This window comes from Sorghum bicolor, chromosome 5 (genome assembly GCF_000003195.3).
Source record: "Sorghum bicolor cultivar BTx623 chromosome 5, Sorghum_bicolor_NCBIv3, whole genome shotgun sequence".
In the NCBI taxonomy this organism is placed as follows: Eukaryota; Viridiplantae; Streptophyta; class Magnoliopsida; order Poales; family Poaceae; genus Sorghum; species Sorghum bicolor.
The window spans coordinates 4,555,622-4,576,431 of NC_012874.2; the positions used below are offsets into that span (position 1 = coordinate 4,555,622).

Below are 20,810 nucleotides of genomic sequence, written 5' to 3' on the forward strand. Positions count from 1 at the left end.
AGTGCTCCACAAATTGATCATTGGCAGAAGGAATATACATATGGCAAGAGTTTATACAACCCTGCGGCCCTCAGCAAGCTTGGAACGCAAATGTACATGCTAAACAAATGGTACATGGAAGCGTGTGCCAGAAAAGCTGATGACTATATTTGTGTCCGAATTAGAAACTATCATTACTTCCGTGGTGATGATATTATTTATGTTCAATTTAATGAGCTACAACAACTATGCCACATGGACGCTCTTGACAAATCTCTAATGAGTTGCTTCTGTCTGTAAGTGATTCTTCCTTTCAATAATGTCTCTGTAACTTATCATGTATATATATAACTAATTACAGAAACCCGCTATACATATGCAGAAACATGATGAGGGATCTCAGAGTTAGAAATGACAAGGAGATTGGATTTGTGGATCCAAATATTGTATTCAAAGACCACAAGACCCCGTATGTTTTATGGAGAACTCAAACGGAGAGAAATTTATGGAGATTCTTGATCAACCAAAAAGATAAAAGATATATACTCTTTCCCTACAACTTTAAGTAAGTGTCGTTATCGTGTGTACATTCTATTTAACTAATTATTCAGATCAATATGAAGATATATACTAATTTTGCCTACATATGCACACAAATGCAGCTTTCATTGGATACTAATTGTCATTGATCTCTGGCAATGTCAATTGGTAATCTATGACTCATTGAGAAAACCACAGGATGATTACCAAGAAATGATAGATATTATCCAAGGGTAACTCCGATCTCTATATATTAAATTCTGCTCTTTTAACTTGGTAATGGATAATTAATAATGATCGTTTTATTGCTAGGGTTTGGGCTGGGTTCGTGCAGAAACACCGTCCAGAGTTGAATGCATCACTTTCAAAGCCAACTTACTTCAGTGGGTTCTACGGCAGACACCGGGCAACAATTTGTGTGGCTACTATGTGTGCGAGTTTATGACGGTGTATGCCAAAAGAACTAATCTTGAGCACCTAAAAGTATGTAACATGTATATATAATAAGTATATTTCATTTATTTGTTGCTATTTAATAAATCCTATCCATACCTCTAACTTTTTTCTTTAATGTCTATTAAAGGAGATGTGGCTGAAGGAGCAGGTGTTGGATGCGGTGCGCCTAAAAGGAATTCAGGAGACAATCGCAGGATTTCTTAACGACCAAGTCCTGGATTCCGGCGGCGAGTGCTACTTCAACCCTCAGGAGCAGATGAAACCAAATAACGATGATCATTTGTACGATGCTTGAGTGGTGGAGATAAATTGTGTTGTAAATACTTTGTCCGTGAAGCATATGTGTAAATATTTTATTATGGACCTATAGATACATATTATTTATATATATATATATAGTGTTTTATAGTATATTTATATGTAATCCTTTAAATTATATAAATTATAGGTGCGCGTTCCATAAACTACCAGCAAACAATACGCATTTGAAAATAACAATAACATAATTGTAAACCCTAAATGGAAAACCAAATGAAAAGAAAAAGAAAAAAGAAAAAAGTCTTTAGTCCCGGTTGGTAGCAACAACCGGGACTAAAAGTGGAGGCCAGGTGGCACACCCTGGCGCACCTTTTAGTCCCGGTTGCTGTTACCAACCGGGACTAAAGGTGGGACATTTAGTCCCGAAACCTTAGCCCCGGTTCCGTAGCCGGGACTAAAGGCGCTTACGGCCCACCAACCGGGACTAAAGGTGGGACATTTAGTCCCGAAACCTTAGCCCCGGTTCCGTAGCCGGGACTAAAGGCGCTTACGGCCCGGGGCTAAAGCCCTTCCCTGTACTAGTGATCTAAGAATTAATAAAATGAAAGTTCCAAAACCTTGCTTTCTCAGCCACCCAAAAACAATTGGGAGCAGAACAACACGGCCGACTCCGGATGATGAGGGGATGGCTATTTGCTAGGCACCAATGAGGAACGAGGTGTGGCAATATCAATGGCAGACGACGTGTGAGAAGAAGAGGAAATGCACAACTGGTAGGGCCGGGCAATGTGGAAACTTAGCGAGTCTCGCGAGATTTTTTTCACCACGAGGAAAGATGGGAATTGATGATAAAGAGTTATTATTGGTGGTCCGTTTTTCACTCTCAACAACAAAACCGATTTTGGAGTTGATTTAGTGATTTGTTTGAAGATGTTGTAATCCTTTTATAAGTTTGTATTTTGTCAAAAACTTATTTGCAGTAAATTTCAGGTTTGGCTCCCGCGGCGATATGACAATAAACCCCGCACCTTTCTTCACTATGGTTAGAGGATCGTAGGTAGAAAGGTGTGGGGTTTGTTGTCATATTGCTGCAGGAGTGAAGAAACGTGTGGGGTTTGTTGTCGTATCGCCGCAGGAGCCAAACTAGCAGCAGCCCTTCTCCGTTGACCTCAAGACCATGGAGGTGGCGCCTGCAACAGAGGATACAAGGGAAGGGATGACATGCATATCGGTGTGAGTTTCCATGGCCACCAGTTTTGCAAGTTTGCTTGGATAGATGATGGATTTACTAAATTCATTTATGTTTTTATTGATGAAAAACATAGGTGTTTCTTCAATTTTTGCTTATGTTGGTAAATAATATAGATGTAACTTTTTTGATTCCAATGGAGACATCTCTCCCACTTGTGTTTCCTTTTCCCTTGAAAACCCTCCTTGCCGTGTACAACGTCTTCTTCAAATCGAACCTATGCACATTGAGGGGGTGCTACCATTCATTGGTTTTAGCTTCCTAGGATCTATTGGACCTCAGCTTTGGGACCTTCTAAAAGCCAAAAAACTCCCACGAGTTAAAAGCCCAAAAGCTCACTTTGTTGAGGAGCTTCTGGCTATTGGCTTCCTTGAGCTTTTTTTATTTTTGGAAGCTCCCATAGTTGTTGACGTCCACAAGGTCTTAGGAATCCCAAACAAACAAGTCCCAAGTCTGTATCAAATTAAAATACAACCTTGATAGATTTTGTTTTTCATTTGTTCTAAGACATTGAAATATATCATAGCTTTAATTTTTATACTATCTATATGCGAGTAGAGATAGATATCAAGTTCCATGACTTGTTTTGAGGACCCATAAATATATATAATTCCAAGGAGTTAGTTGCCATTATTATGTCAAAAACTAATCTATCTGTTGATGAGTATGACAGAGATTTCTCTCAATTTTCACATTGCAGTTTTCCTCGAGGATTGCACTGATATATGTGTATAGTTGAACATACATTTATTTTGATCAAATTGAATAACTATCTACTTATGATTATGATTTCAGTTTAAGGATTAATTGAACCATCGCCTGATCCAAGCCCAAATAAAAAATAACTTTTATTTCTACCTAAACTATATAAAAAATGTTGTGGTAAAAATATTATTTATTAGAAAAAATCATGGGTTTAAGGATTCATAATATTATATTTATTATTTATTTTTAATATTATAAGAAAAAGAGATACTCTCATAGAAAAGAGTGGGAAAAAAGGAAGGGAAACACCGCCCTTTTGACCAGGCAGACGCTTGACAGAAAAACAAAAATACAAAGAACACTGACACCATAATTAAAATTGTTACTAATGATTTGGCTCGGATTAGAATGGTGTTTTTGTGAGCGAATGATCAAGCCTGTTCCGCGATTTGGCTGGACGAAAATATAAATGCAGAAAATTGGACTCTTTAAGTACAATAAATATATGTAATATAAAAAAGTAATTGCCTCGTCGAGATAGAATGATCTGCTATAGATAAGGATGAAAACAGTTGGAAACATAATATAATATAGAAAATGAACGCGGTTGGTTTGGGATATTTCTACATTTTAGCAATTAAGGAGTACAAAAAATGGTTGCAAATAGTTGTGAAACCAAATGAAACCAACAAATTTTTTTGTTTGACAAAATTTAGAAATGGTATCGTAATATAGAAAACGGTATCATATATAATACAGAAAATAAAAGCGGTCCGTTCTGTTTTCATCCTTAGCTATAGATACAGTGATTTGGTGGTGTTGAGTTGATAATAACTATCACAAAAAAAGAATTGATATACAACTGCTCTATATATTTAGAGTGGGACTAGGGATACTAATCCTTTCATCGAGAAGAAAGGTGGAATTAATCAACTTAGTCAATGGGTAACTGAGACATTAGGAGCTGTGAGAACAAGATTGGTTTGTAGATCCTAGCGAACCACACCTTCCCACCTGTGACGATTATGTACAAACAAATGTGTAAGGGCATCTTCATCTTTTTGATGAGTCAGATTATGTGTAAATTAGTTGTAGTTAGGTGTTTCTGTGGTTAGGCTCGGTGATCGTAAGTGAATCAGATCTAACACAAGTGACCAATACAACAAGTGGAGCTCCATAATGTACTCAAAACTCATCATAAGTTAAAAAATTTAATAGAAGCAGAAGCTTGGTGTTTAGTTATGAAATGTTCCACTGTTTCACTTACTGTATACTTGAGAACATACAAAATGGTTATTTGTTTAAATCATTGACATGAGATGATGAATTTGTAATAAAGAAGGAGCCAATGTGCAATTTTCGAATTAACAGCACTACTAGTAGGTCTTGGGGAAAAAACATCATCAATAATAGAAAACAGATGAAACAAAACAAACACTAGGAAATTCGAGCAGTAGCAGCGAACATGGCGTAAGGTAATCTTCGTGGCACGCCGAGACCTCCAACAGCGGCGTACACAGACTCCAAGAGCGAGAGGCTATGGGCACAGCCACACGGGCAGAGCAGCAGGCAGCAGCGTCAACTAGTAGAAGCGGGCTGGATGTCACTGTGGACAAGCAGAGAGAAGAATTGTGAGCATAAAGACACTATTCGTGTTGACAAATTCTGCTGAAAAAAAGGAAACGAGAAGGTAAAGTTGTTAGTGCACAGGATTCACTGACCTGTTGGTCGTTGTTGGTGTGATCACTTGTGAGATCTCTCCAGCGTGGTCAGGAAGGGATTCTGTTGCTTCCACCAACACATTGGATCCATCAACGTCTCCCAGGTCATGGTAGCTTCGTCCCTGTGGCAGCCGCAGGACAGGACGATTGGGGTGTTTGTTCACTTCCTCTTCCAGCATGCGAAGCCTTAACACCTTAGTATGATCGAATAAAATCACCTTGAGCCTTGGAAGGTGCTTGATACCATTAATCCCTGACTTCAAATTGCAGTACCTGATTTCTATCCTTTCCATCTGATGGGAGGTGCCCTCCTCAAATCTAATCTCTTTCAGGCCGTCCATTTGCCAAATCTCAAGTGCCCTAATGTTCAGGAATGCTCCGGTTCCAAACACTAATTTCTCCATCGTTTTGGCAGTGGACGGGAGGTATCCACTGGAGAAAAATTGAAGGAGCATGAGTTTTGGCAGCTCCCCAAGTATCTCCATCGTTTTATCTTCCTTTAGCTGGCTCTTGTATAAGAAAATCTTAACCAGGTGTGTAAGATTCCTGAACCAATCAGTCATCTCTCCTATATATCCGTACAAGCTGAGGCTCCTCAGGTAGGGAGGAGGGGAGGAAGAAGAAATCAACCATCCAAGTCCTCTATCTTGGTTTCCGCCGACCAACACATGTGAGAGAACGAAGGGAAGAGAGCTTCTCAATGGATTCACAGAGTATCTTACACTTTTTCTTGGAAGCCCCGTTTGTTCCCATGACTAGTTTTCTTAATCGGGTCAGCTCCCCGAGCTCTTTAACTGCTTTGCTGCTAGTTCTTCTAATGTCCACAGACTCTAATATCTGCAGCTCTTGTAAGTTGCCAACTCCTCTTGGAACCCTGACTCCATCTCCACCAGTCCTGGACCAACCACTAGAACAGCCCATGTGTAGATCACCAATTGCTCTGGCGCGGCTTCTTGAATCAGCTAATAGGAATGGCAGGCGCAATGTCCCAAACAAACAGTCCACTGGTTCATTTGGATCCAAATCATCATAGGTTTCCCTAATACAGCGGATGACACGGAGATCTTCAAGTCTAGTGATTTCCGTTGGTAGAGTTGTAAGATAAGTGTATCCCATGTCCAAAATTTGTAAGCCTTGCATTTTTCTTATGTCACTCGGAAGTGAATAGATTTGTGACTGGTAAGACTTGACATTGAGATATTTCAAGTGACACAATAGCACTATCATATTTATACCATCTTGTGTGATTCTAAAGTGTTCACCCACTAAATCCAAAACTCTTAGCATCCTCAACTTAGGTGATGAAATTGAAGGGGTGAGATCCAGGACATGAGCAACCTCAACAGTAAAAAATGTCAATGATCGAATGTGCCTCCAATCCATGGATTTCTTGTGGTACTTGCTATCATGGTATGTGACATGACGGAAATTTTCCTCTTGTACATGATTTCCATTACTCCGGATTAAGCAGACAAAATTTTCTTCTCTACAAATTGAGACTATGATATCACGCATGATGTCATGAACTCGACAAGTTTTAACACTTCCCTCTATACCCAACTCTGATGATTGAATCATACTCCGGCTGATTAGCTCATCAAAGTACTCTTTCCCAACGTCATCAATGGTTGTCCCAACCTTTGCTCTTACAAACCCTTCTGCTATCCATCTATGTACCAGATGACTTCTTTTGATTTCATAATCCTCAGGGAAAATGCTGAGATACAGAAGACATGGCTTAAGACGTGAGGGCAAGTGGTTGTAGCTGAGGGTCACCACCCTCCGTATTGCTTCAAGGCTTGGGTTACTTTCAAGCTCCGAAGGGAGCTTATTATAGAAGTTTTCCCACTCTGTTATCTTCTTAGTAGCAAGAACGCCACCAATTGTGAGTATTGCCAATGGTAAATATCCACATTTCTTCACTACTTTTGTAACTAGTGTTCTCAGGTTCCCATCATTGTTCATGTCATCGTCTGCTATCTTTGTCTTCCTTTGTAGCAACTTTATGGCGTCAGGTATTTGTAGGTGCTTCAGGTGGTAGATATTATTTTCTGATGAAGTACAGTGCAGAGCCAAGCCCACATCTCTGGTAGTAATCATTATCCGACTGCCTCTGTTATTTGACATAGGAAGTGCAATACCACGAATGCAGTTCCAGTGATCTATTTCCCATAGGTCATCAAAAACAACAAAGTACCTCTTATCCTCAAGCTCCTGCCTAAGGTAGCTGGCAAGGTCCTGTTCCAACACTTTTCCAGCGGATTGTTTTAAGAGATCGTTCAGTGCATTAACACCAAAGAGTTTACTGATCATGTCTTGGAGTATCACCCTCCTAGAAAATGACTGTGACACGGTGATCCAAGCTCTATAAGGAAAGCTCTTCAGAGTATCATCCTTGCTTTCATAGGTTTTCCTTGCAAGAGTAGTCTTCCCCAAACCACCCATGCCAACCACACATACCACCTTATCAGGACCATCCATAGTGGTGACATCAATCAGAGCAATCAACTCTCTTTTAGGTGCTTCAAAGCCCACAAGTTCTGCTTCGTCAATGTTGCAACCTGCATTGTTGCGAATATATTCCATGTTGGAATCCACGTCATCAGTGATGTTGGAGGATTCAGTCTTGATTAAGTTGTACCGTGCATTCCTGCTGCTCACTTCTTCGATTCTTGTTTTGAGGTTGCGAATCTGGACAGCTATTCGATGACGATATTTGAGCTTCAACAACTGTTTTGACAAGCTATGGCTCCTCACGTGGACCATAAACTCATCAAGGCAGTCTTCAATGTCATAGGACAGATCTCGTACTTGCTCTGCCCAAACCTTCACTAGTTTATCCTTTTTTTCTGTTACTTGAGGAGCTTGCAGAAATGCTTGCATGGTTTTTAGCTCATCTTTGATAAACCTGTGAAACAACGTTCAAAACAGATTCACATTCACATTTACAGAAAAGAAATAAATTTGTTTATTATACATGACCCAAATCTTTATCCAGCATCCTTCGACTTGGCACATGCAGCACCTTGATGGAAGGAGTCTAAGGCACATGGAACTATGAAAAGAGTTGCATACATTTATTCTAATCATTCTATAGAGCCTATATGTATCTTAGGATGGCCAAATTAACACGAAAGTAGTATTGGATGTTGATTTCAGACCTTAATCATGAACCTACTTAGTCTTTATTTATTTGAAGCATGAAAAAAATTATATGACAAGTTTGGTTTTTGTTGTGAATGAATCAGCTGGGAGTCGGTTACAGTTTACACAACGTGCTTACCACATCTCCTTCTGCACGCCCATCAGCAAGCTTATCTCAGTACCGGCAGCTGACGCCGCCTTGCTGACGGCGCTGCCCAGGATTGACTTTGCCAAGACAAGCGCCGCCTCCGCCATCTCTGGTTTACCGGTTACTCTCCAAAAGTTCCAGCTCGCAGTTCTCCCAGATCACATCTGGAGAGGCTGAAATCAACAGTACAATCACTGAATATCTTTCTACACCTACTTTCAGGCTGAAATCCAGCTCACAGTTTTCGGTCAATAAGGGACCGACAAAGCTGATGACGTGAAAAGATACAAGTAGAAACCAAAACAAATATCATATCATCTAGAGAACTGCAGGAAATGGATTTCACTTACTCGGCAAGCACACTGTGTGGGATGATTTCTGATTCAGGAAACTTGATTTCCGAATTGTGGAGAACAGAGGGAGGAATGCTCTTGGTACGAGATGTGTGGGAAAGTGTGCTTGTTGAAGGCACTCCTCTAGAGAGGTGGCAAGCTAAGATCAGAAGGTTACGCCAATACTTCAGTAGGATGGGCAAAAAATGTAAGTGGTGCATACAAGAAAGAAAAACAGATATTATTAAATAAACTCGATGAATTGGATAAAAAGGCAGAAAGTTCTTTGCTCGATGAAACAAAATTAAACTTAAAACATGTTTTAAATGAAAGGCTAGCTGAATTACTTCGAGAGGAGGAACTTAAATGGTACCAAAGGGCTAAGGCGAAGCATCTATTGGAGGGGGATGCAAATACAAAATACTATCATTTGTTGGCAAATGGTAGACACCAAAAAAACTCATATATATTTTCTAGTTGAAGGATGAAAACAATTTCATTAATGGTGATGCTCAACTCAAAAGGCATATTACCAACTATTATAAGAATTTGTTTGGTCCATCGGAAAGTTTTCCTATATTCCTTAATGAGCAAACAAATTGAGGATATTTCTCAGGTATCTGTACTGGAAAATGAGTACTTGACAGATGATTTTTCAAAATATGAGGTAAGGGCTGCGATTTTCCAAATGGAACACAACAAGGCACCTGGCCCGGATGGCTTTCCTTATGAGTTTTACCAGGTTTTCTGGAATATAATAAAAGATGATCTAATGGCTCTATTTAAGGGATTTCATCAGGAAAGTTTGCCTTTACAAAGTTTAAACTTTGGAACAATAATCCTATTACCTAAAACAAAGGATTCGAAAGTGATTCAGCAATATAGACCAATCTGTTTGTTGAATGTCTTTTTCAAAATCTTCACAAAAGTTGCAACTAATAGACTAACTACTATTGCCCAAAAGATCAATAGACCAACTCAAATAGCCTTTCTTCTAGGTAAAAATATCCTCAAAGCGGTAATCCTCAATGAAACTCTACATGAATTACATTAAAAAAACAGGATGAGATCATTTTTAAAATATATTTTGAAAAGGAATATGATAAGGTAAAATGGAGCTTCCTACAATAAACTCTAAGGTTGAAAGGGTTCCCACAAAAGTGGTGCACCTAGGTTGAGCAGTTCATGCAACGCAGAAATGTTAATATTAAGGTTAGCGACCATCTAGGATCCTACTTCCAAACAAAAGAAAAGGTTTACAGCAAGGTGACCCAACATCCCCAATACTATTTAATATTATGATGGACATATTTGCCATATTGAATGTCAGAGAAAAGGAGCAGGTCGGGTAGAAGGGGTCATTCCTCATCTTATTCAAGATGGCATATCTATTCTCCAGTACGCGGATGACACGGTGATTTTTATGAGCCATGATGTTGAGAAGACAGTAAATATGAAACTAGTTCTTACTACCTTCGAGCAACTATCAGGGCTTAAAGTAAACTTTCACAAAAGTGAAATATTTTGTTTTGGTAAAGCAAAAGAGCAAGAGGTGTTTTATTCACAACTGTTTGGATGTGATATTGGGAAATACCCCTTTTGTTATTTAGGCATACATATGCATAGTAGAAAATTAAGCAATAAAGACTGACAAATAATTGGGAATATAATTGAAAATAGACTCAGTGGGTGGAAAGGAAAAATGCTCTCGATAGGAGGTCGTTTAATTTTAATAAACTCAGTTCTTTCTAGTCTACCGATGTTTATGATGTTGTTTTTTGAAATCCCAAGAGGAGTGCTAGAAACGGATCAAGATTCTATTGTCAGAATGACCAATACAAACACAAATATAGATTAGTTAAATGAGAATTTTTGTGCCAACCAAGAATTCAAGGTAGCCTAGGAATACATAATCTGGATATACAAAATAAATGTTTGAGTAAATGGCTTTTTAATTATTAAATTAAGATGGTATGTGGCAAGAACTCTTGAGGAATAAATATATCAAAGATAAGACTATAGGGGGCTCACTAAATAGCGAACGTTCATCAGATTTGAATCTAGCGAACGATCAGACAACCCCCATGTCGACGAAAGCTAGTCGGCAGTCTACCTTGGGGTATACCCACGGTAGTAGTTTATCGGTAGACGGTGCGCAAACTACGAACTCGATGGTGACGCAAGACACGGACAAGCTTTTTATCCAGGTTCGGCCGCCGAGTTGGCGTAATACCTACGTCCTGCGTCTGGTTGTATTGGATTGTGTTGAGAGAATCTTCCGTCCTAGAGGGGCCCCTTGCCCCTCCTTATATAGTCCGGAGGGCAAGGTTACAGATCTGGAAACTAATCCTAGTCGGTTACAATTGCCATAGATAGTTCGATATCAATTCCTATTCTAACCGACTAGAATCTTGCTTGATTTTCACGGCTTGTTCCCTTGTGCGAAACTCCAAGCTGTCGGATCAAGCTTTGAGCTTGTCTCGTAATGGGCCAAGTCTCCTGGCCCAAGTCTAGCCGTAAGGGTATAGGGGTTTATACCCCCACAGCTAGTCCCCGAGCACCATGTATTGTGAAGTAACACGCCATCTTGAGCTTCTTCGACCAATGAAATTTTGACATCTTCAATCAGCATGAAATTCACCCAGACAGTTGCGACGGTATTTTGACCAAATCTAAACATATTTGATCAACATTGACATCGAAGAAGCCAATTGTTCGAAGAATGCATGGTGCTCTTGAGAAAAAATATTTCCTTTCCGGTGAAGTGTGCCCACTTTACTTTTCTAAAAAGTATAGACCTCAAAAAAAAAGCATATTCACCGCAAGGTGAAGTGTGCCCACTTAGTCCCCGAGCCTGGTAGTAGGTGACGTAGGCACGTGGTGCCAGGGTCTAAAAAGAAAAGTCATCAAAGAAATTCTGAAACTGAGATGCATCGCCAGATGCATCGTACCGATGTAGTCCCCGAGCTTGCTGGAAGGCGAAGTATGAGCCTTGTAGCAAGGTCTAAAAAATTGAATTTACCAGTCCCCGAGCATATCATGCTCGTATGCAATTGAATAGACTAATCGACCAGTCCCCGAGCATATAACGCTCGATGGTCGGTACAGTCCCCGAGTTCTCAAATTGGTGGGCTGGTCGACCAGTCCCCGAGCGTATAGTGGTCGGTGGTCGGTGCAGTCCCCATGCTCTTAATTTGGTGAGCTGGTCGACCAGTCCCCGAGCGTCAAGCGTTCATTGGACGCCGGAATTTTCGAAATTCCAGGCTGATAGACTGGGCGACCAGTTCCCGAGCATCAAGTGCTCGGTAGTCGGTGCAGTCCTTCAGATCCGAGTTAATAGACTGGGCGACCAGTTCTCGAGCATCAAGTGCTCGGTGGTCGATGCAGTCCCCAGATTGTTGACTCTCTGCCACATTTGTCTTCTTATTTTTGAAAAGATCTTTCCAGTTAAAGTTGACGTGACGAGGCCTCCTGACGGGGTGTCAGATGGATGCATGAAAAGTTGTGCCTGGCAACTGTGCGGCCACCCCTTGCATGGTTTGAGAAAGGGAACCATCAATTGGTACGAAAACTCCGCCGCATTAACTGTTTATAATCATTGAAAACCGAAACGCCGCATCCACCGCATGGCCCGCCCACTTCCCGAGAATACGGGAAGTGGGGGAGGTGGAGTTGCGGGTTATAAGGGCTCGACAGATCCGCCTGTACTACTTACCCTGCCATTGCCTTCAAGCCTTCCACCTTTGCCTCCTTCAATCACCCATATCTTCATAACTCAAGCCCACTTCCTCACCTCCAATGGCGAAGAGCGATTCCAAGAAGAGGGCCGAACTGATGGCCAAGGAATGGAAGAAGTCCCGCAGCACCGCCAAGTCCCTCGGTGACCTCGTCGACATGGGGCTCCTGCACAGCTCGGAACTCGGCGGCTGGAGAGCGCCGGAAGGAGAAAGCTTCCCCGACCCCCGTGCCGGTGAGATCGTCGTGTTCGAAGATTTCATTAAAAGGGGCTTTGGGGTTCCTGTTCATCCTTTTCTTCAAGGTCTCCTTTTGTATTATGAGATCGGGATTTGCAATCTGCACCCGAACTCAATTCTCCTCATCTCCACTTTTATCCATCTGTGCGAGGCCTATGTTGGCATAGAGCCGCACTTCGATCTCTTTCGTTATCTTTTCTGCTTAAGGAAGAAGGGAGCAGTTGGAGGCTCCAAGATTGCAGGTGGAGTATACCTCAATCTTCGGGACGGGATGAAGAACCGGTACCTGAGCTGCCCATGGAATACCTCTCTTACCGAGTGGTATAAGAAATGGTTCTACATCAGGGAAGAGCCGGGCAGCTCCACGTTCTGTGACGTAGGGTACATCCCCGAGAAGAGGATCAGTTGGACCGACCGCCCAGAATTCGACGGACAAGTAGCAAGCTTGATGAAGCTGATCGACTGGTCGCGCTTGGACGGGCTAGGGGTGGTCGGCAACTTTGTTTGCCGCCGGGTGATGCCCTGCCAGAAGAGGGTGCACTCGGCGTACGAGTACGCCGGAAGCCAGGACCCGACCAGGATGAGGCCTGAGGTCCTGGAGAAGGAAGAGGTGCAGCAGTTGTTGAACGAATTGTTCAACTTTGCTGACGGGGGCTTCATCCGTGGTAGTGATCGGGTGCAAGCTTTCAAGCTGGGACGACCGGCCCCTAAGGTGATGAGCCTGCTTATGCTGCTGGAGACGCGGCGCCGCAGACAACGGATCAGCCTGCGGCGGCAGCTGCTGCTACAGGCATCGAGGGAGAGTCTGCTCCGGCGAGTGCCGCGGCGAGCATTCCGCCGAGGGATGGGGAGGCAGGAAGGACCCCTCCCCCGAGTACTATTGCGGAGGAGGGGAGCAGAGTCCCGACTCCTCCGGCCGAAGAAGGGGGGATGCCGACACCGCACTGAGCAGGGTCTTCTTCACCCGTGGGCTCCCCTGGCCCATACCAGGGACCAGTGATGCCCTCGACCGCAGCCGGAGGCAGTGCGGCGAACGAGGAGCCCTAGGAGGCCTCCGATGACGACGTGGAGGAGGTACAGGGTCGTCCCCGTGATGGTCGTCAGCACATCTATGTGTGGCGCCAGCGCGGGGACCACTTTATTGGTCACGAGGAGCTCGCAGAGACGGAGGAGGCCGCGAGGGTAGAGCGCGCGGCTAAGCGCCTCGTGGACGAGGTTAAGGTAGGTAATCCTGTGTGTTGCTTGGATAATCTTTGTGCAGTGTTCCCGTATTCGACATGTGTTCTTCTTTGTTTTGCAGGGCGCAATGAAAACGGCGAAGTACCGGAAACGGTGCTTTGACCAGATCGAAGGGATCGTGGCCGAGAATAAGGCCTTGTCCGCGGAGGTAGACCGGCTGCGGTCGGAGGTTGGGGAGAAAGTAGCCGAGAAGAGCGCTCAGGAAGAGCGCTGTCTCGAGCTTACCCGACGCTTAGCCGACCAGTATCGGCTGCGAGAAGGTTAGTCTCGAACATTTGGGCGGCTGTGTGCGACCGCGTTATTTGAATTTGCTAATCTGGGAATTATTCGTGCAGACATGGAGGAGGAGGTCGCGCGCCTTCGACAGGAGAAAGAGCAGCTCAGCCAAGAGCTTGCCGGGGCGCTGGAGGCCGGACGCCGAGCAGGGGAGGAGCTGAGCCGAAAGGACCAGGAGTTGTCTGGTAATACGCACCGCCTCCGTTAGTCGTCGTTTATCATTTTTTTATTTTTGACACACTGAATCTAACATCTTGCTTGTCTTGCAGTGCTCAAGGTGAACGCCAAGAAGCACCTAGACGAGCTGGTCAGGGACCGGGACTCCTGGAAGGTCAACTGTTGTAAGATCTGGAAAGGAGTGTCCCCGGTCCTGGACTTGATCAGCCCCGAGCTTCCGGAGAGCCAGCTCCGCGTGCCGAAATTGACGCCAGTTGAAAAGGCGCAACGGGCGTGGGACTGGCTTCAACAGTTCGTGAAGGACGCTGGGGAGTTTGCTGGTGCGCACATCCTTAGCATGGTGCGCGCCCACTACCCCCTGGTCGATTTGACCAGGCTGGAGAAGGGGTACCCCAAGGAGGTCGGCCCGCAGGAGGCGGACGAGCTTCGGGGTGGTCTGCTGGGCTTGTCGTCGACGGTGATCGGCGACATCAACCTGTGCGGAACGGCCACTCCCCCCGACCAGCCAGGTTCAGACAGGTCGGCCAGGGAGCTGTCGGGCGCATCTATTGTGGGAGATGGGCGGTCGACGCCTGCGGTCTCGACCAGCCAGGCGCCGGTGGCCCCGACCCCTTCGTCCGGGCAGCAAGGCCAGGCAGGTGATCAGCCCGAGCAGTAGGCCAGTAGGATAGTCTGTAGGAGTAGACTAGTGTCCGCCCGTCAGGGTGTTTATTGTAAACTTTGTATGTAAAGTTTGTAATAAAGTTTTGAATTTGTCATGACTACTATTTTGAGCGCTGTGAAGTTGTCGGAGTGACGTGTCACTGTGCTTGTTTCACGGTCGTTAAGATTTTCCGTCGCAGAGGATATTGTTGTTCTTCGTCGAAAACTCTGCGTGTAAACAAAGTATAGCCAAAAAAGAAAAACTTTTATTACTGCCAACTATAAGAGACTTACAAGCAAAAGTTACTGGAATTTATGGATAAAATCGGCGCAGTTTGTCTATATGCCAGGAGTTAGGCACGCGTGTTCCGTCTGGATGCGCCAATCTGTAGGATGTAGGTCGTGTGACTTCGGCGACCATAAAGGGTCCTTCCCAGGGAGTGGATAGCTTGTGCATTCCTTCTTGGTTTGTTTTCCACCTAAGTACCAGATCGCCGACCACGAAGGAACGGTCCTTGACGTTCCTGTTGTGGTATCGCCTGACGGCCGCGAGATACTTTGCTGTTCGGAGACAAGAATTCAAAAGCTTTTCCTCCATGCAGTTGATTTCGAGCTCTCTGGCGCTGTCGGCTGTTAACTGGTTGAGGTTTTCGATCCTAGGAGAACCGAAGGTTATGTCAGACGGCAGGACTGCCTCAGTGCCGTAAACCATGAAGTAGGGAGGCACCCCTGTGTTCCGACTGGTCTGAGTTCGGAGGCCCCAGACCACAGCCGGTAACTCTTTCATCCATCGACCGGGTGCTCTGTCGTTCTCGGCATACAGCCGTTTCTTTAGGGCGTCAATGATCATTCCGTTTGCGCGCTCAACTTGACCATTTGCCCGTGGGTGAGCTACTGACACATATTTTATGACTATGCCCCTGTCATCGCAGAAGTCCCAAAAAGTGGTGCCAGTGAACTGAGTACCCAGGTCGGTGATTATGCTGTTCGGGATGCCGAATCTATGTATGATTTGACTGAGAAACTCCACAGCCTTCTCGGAGGTTGCTTTGACCAGAGGCATGTATTCGATCCACTTGGAGAACTTATCGATTAACACGAAAACAAACTTGAAGTTGCCGGGAGCTGGTTTAAAAGGCCCAATCATGTCAAGCCCCCAGCAGGCAAAGGGCCAGGATGACGGAATGGTTTGAATTTCATGAGCAGGTACGTGTGTCCTTTTAGCGAAGAACTGACATCCCTCGCAGTGTCGGACCAGTTTTTCTGCGTCACATACCGCGGTTGGCCAATAAAAACCTGCTCGGAAGGCTTTCCCGACCAGCGTTCTGGATGCGGCGTGATTGCCGCAAGATCCGGCATGTATGTCTTCTAGGAGCTTGATACCATCATCTTGGGATATGCATTTGAGCAGTACTTCGGAACTTGCGTTTTTTCGCATGAGTTTGCCGTCGACCAGGATGTAGTTTTTTGACCGTCGAATGAGGCGCTCGTTCTCTGTTTTGTCCTGAAAGCCTGACCCGTCCAATATATACTTGATGAACGGGGTACGCCAATCACGACCACTGGTTGTCGGATCGACATCGTCTATGAGCATTGCCTCAGCGAGTTGCTTTTCGACTGGGCCGGAACCTACGCTTGGCTCGTGGATGTCCTGGACGAAAATACCCCGCGGTATCTGGGCCCGAGATGACCCTAACTTTGACAACGCATCTGCTGCCTGGTTCTTATCCCGGACCACGTGGATGTACTCTATGCCGTAGAAGTTGGTTTCCCATTTGCGAATTTCTTTGCAGTAGAGATCCATCTTCTCGTGGGTTGCATCCCACTCCTTGTTGAGCTGGTTGATAACCAAAGCAGAGTCGCCATAGACGTAGAGGCGCTTGACTCCCAGCTCGACGGCTAGCCTTATGCCGTGCAGGCATGCTTCATATTCGGCGACGTTGTTTGACGCCGGAAAGAGGATCCTAAGGACGTAACGTAGTTTGTCCTTGTTAGGCGACACGAACAGTATCCCAGCGCCGGCACCGTTGATGTTCAAGGTTCCGTCAAAGAACATTGACCAGTGGTCGGAGACATCGGGAACGGGAGGTTCGTTAAGATCCGTCCACTCAGCAATGAAATCGACCAAGGCCTGAGACTTAACTGTGGTGCGGCTCTGGAACTCCAGGGAAAATGGGCATAACTCCATCGCCCATTTTACGATTCTGCCGTTGGCATCTTTATTGCGCAGAATGTCCCCGAGAGGGAAACTGGTGGTCACCAAGACTCGATGGCCGTCGAAGTAGTGTTTCAGCTTTCTTGACGTTATTAGGATGGCGTATATGAGCTTCTGTATTTGTGGGTACCTGGCCTTGGACTCGTTTAAGACCTCACTTATGAAGTAAATGGGTCTCTGGACCTTATAGGCATGACCTGGTTCATCTCGCTCGACCACTATTGCTATGGAAACAACCCTGTTGGTTGCAGCAATGTAAAGGAGTAGGTCTTCATCAGGCTGAGGCGCTGTAAGGACAGGTGGCGAAGTGAGAAAAGTCTTGAGCTGAGTGAATGCGGCGTCGGCTTCCTCTGTCCAAGAAAATTTTTCCGACGCTTTCAAGAGTTTGAAGAAGGGGAGGCCTTTTTCCCCTAGTCTTGAGATGATGCGACTGAGGGCGGCCATACATCCGGTGAGCTTCTGAATATCCTTGTCATTCTTGGGTGGCCGCATGTCGAGTACTGCTTTTACTTTTGAAGGGTTTGGTCGTATGCCGTCACGACTGACAACGTTGCCGAGCAGTAGACCAGAAGGAACACCAAAGATGCACTTTTTGGGGTTAAGCTTCCACTTGAACCTATTAAGCGCTTTGAAGGTTCGGTCTAAGTTGTTGATTAGGGTGCTCGCGTCCCTTGTTTTTACGACCACGTCGTCGACATAGGCCTCGACGAGGTCGTCACGAATCTCATCGTGGAGGCACTTCTGGATAGTCCGTTGATAAGTGGCTCCGGCGTTTTTGAGTCCGAAGGACATGGTCGTGTAACAGTATGCGCCAAAGGGAGTAATGAAGGATGTTTTTATCTGATCGTCTTCCTTTAGCGAGATCTGGTGATAACCAAAGTAGCAATCCAGAAAAGAGAGGAGTTCGCATCCGGCCGTTGAGTCGACCACCTCGTCAATGCGAGGGAGACCAAAAGGATCTTTAGGGCAGTGTTTATTGAGATCAGTGTAATCAACGCACATTCTCCATTCATTATTCTTTTTGCGTACAAGAACCGGATTGGCGAGCCAATCGGGATGATACACTTCTTTTATGAATCCGGCTGCTAGAAGCCGTGTTATTTCTGTCCTGATAGCCTCCTTTTTGTCACGAGCGAACCGTCGTAGCTTTTGCTTGATTGGTCTTGCGGTCTTCGAGACATTTAAGGAGTGCTCGATCAGGTTTCGTGGGATGCCGGGCATGTCTGCGGGTTTCCATGCGAAAATGCTCATGTTGTCCCTTAGAAACCTGACGAGCGCGTCTTCCTATTTTGGATCCAGATTGGCCCCGATGAGGGCCGTCTTCTCGGGGCTGCCGTCGACCAGCTGTACTTCTTTGTGCTCCTTGGATTTTGAATTCTTCCTGGCTGTCTCCTGCTCGGGTAATTGGAGCTGGTCGGGGGGCAGCTGCGCGGCTTGGGTCGCTGTTTCTGCCATGCGGATTGAGAGGTCTATTGCTTCGGTGATCTTGAAGCTCTCTTCTTCGTAGGTATACGCGGTGTAGACATTGCCTCTGACGGTTAAGACGCCCTTCTCCGTAGGCATCTTAAGGACCAGGTAAGAGTAGTGCGAGACTGCCATGAACCTTGTCAGCGATGGTCGGCCCAGTATAGCGTGGTAGGTCCCGTCGAAGTCCGCGACCACGAAGTTGATGAATTCTGTCCGAAAGTGGTCGGGTGTGCCGAATTGGACAGGCAATGTTATCTGTCCGAGGGGCACTGAACTCTGTCCTGGCAAAACCCCCCAGAATTGGGCATCGTAGGGTTTTAGCTGTGCAGGAGATATCTTGAGAGCGGGCAGGCTGTTGCGGAAGAGGATGTCGATGGAGCTTCCCCCGTCCACGAGCACGCGCTCGAATCTGATGCTGTTGATGCAAGGGTCCAGGATCAGAGGGAAACGACCTGGCTCTGGGATAGCGGCCCACTGGTCCTTCCTGCTGAATGAGATCTCCCTGTGCGACCACGAGGGGAATTTTGGGTCTGCGATCAGCCCGTCCGTGCTGTCTATGTTAAGGCAGGCTCTCTTTAAAAGCTTTCTTTCTCGCTTAGATTCGATGGAGACCTTGCCCCCAAAGATGGAGTGGACCACGTCAGTGGGGCTGACGTATTGGTGTCGGGGGTCCCTATCTTGGTCTTGGATGCTTTTGAGGACGCGACACTCTTCCATGGTATGATTAGACTTTGGATGTAGTTGGCACGGTCCCTTCAACGTTTTGTTGTAGTCTTCTTGGTAGTCCCGCCGCCCGTTGGGACGCTTTACCGTATTTACTTCGTGATCGTAGTCGCGGGGGCGCTTTCCTCTGAAATCGTCACGGTTGTCGCGTCGCCGATCCCAACCTTCTCTGTGATCGCGGTTGTCGGGGCGGCGGTGGTTCCTGTTGTCGAAGCGACCGCGACCGTCATCTCGCCGGGGAGGCTGGTCGGGACCTCTCGCATCGTCTCGGATTAGTTTTTCTGCGTCGTCGGCGTCGGCGTAATTTTTGGCTGTGGCGAGGAGCTCTGCCACCGTTGTTGGCCGTTTACGCAACAACTTGTTCCTTAGCGCCTCATGGAAACGCAGGCCCTTGATAAAGGCAGAGATGGCCTCGTCGTGGGAAATCTTCGGGATCTTAAGGCGCATATCCGAGAATCGTCGGATGTAATCGCGAAGAGGTTCGTTCTTCCTGTCCCTTATCCTTTCGAGGTCATACTTGTTTCCAGGCTGCTCGCATGTGGCGATGAAGTTGTCGATGAAAGCCTGGCGTAGCTCTCCCCAAGAGTCGAAGGAGTCCTCGGGCAAGCCAAGAAGCCACTGATGACCAGCCTGGTCGAGTACTACGGGGAAGTAGTTGGCCATGACGTGCTCATCTCCCGCTGCTGATCGGACGGCGATTTCATAGAGAGTGATCCAGTTCGCTGGATTTTCCTTGCCATCGTATTTTTTAAGTTTTTCGAGCTTGAAATTGCGGGGCCATACGACCTGGCGGAGGTGTGAGGAGAACTGTCTTAGGCCCGGAGGGCCGTGCGTTGCATCGTACTCGATACGGCGCAGGTTTTCGTGGACTGCTCTCTCTGTGGCGCGCCTGTTGATGCGGTCCCGGGCATCTTTGGGAGGGATGTTGTGCCGGAGATCCCTGTGCTGGTTTACTTCTTGACCGCGTCTGCGGTTCTGCTCGCGGTGACCGTCAGTGTCCCGACCACCATCGTCACGCCGTGAATCTTTTCGACGGTTGTCGGGAGAGCGGCTGCGGTGACACCTGCTGGGAGGCGGTGAAGTCCGGCTACGATTAGTCTGGTCGGAGGTGGCTTCCGTGTAAGAGACGTCCTGGACTCTCTTGAGCAGAGTGGCTGTCTGTCCCATTGCGGCGATCAGGTGTGCTCGGATGCTGGTCCGGACTCCCTGGCACTCAGGGGTATCAGGGAGCCGGTCTAGGTTAGCCATGGCGACAGCCACGTTAGCACTTGGCGTCTTGTAGACTGGCTGATCCCCGACCATGTCAAAAGCGTCGTTCAGATTATGCGGTGGAATTTGCTGTTGCTCGTCTGCACGTCGACGGGCGCGATCGGCGTTGCGCTGCTCGCGGAGTTGCCTCTGCTCATCTGTTTCTCCATCTACGACCGGCTCGTCGGCGCTGACGTTGAAAACAATATCTCCTCGCCGGGGGGGGGATACCAGAAAACGAGGGAAACCCGGAGGGTGTGAAGACAAATCCAGGTCGTAGTCCTCGTCTTCGGTGTTTATAACTTCGGTGGGGACGG

The 20,810-nt window shown here is 46.1% G+C and overlaps 1 pseudogene; it reads right to left on the minus strand.

Annotated features, from left to right (window-relative positions):
- LOC8073598 overlaps window positions 4,511–20,810 on the minus strand; it is a 54,643-nt pseudogene continuing 38,343 nt past the window's right edge.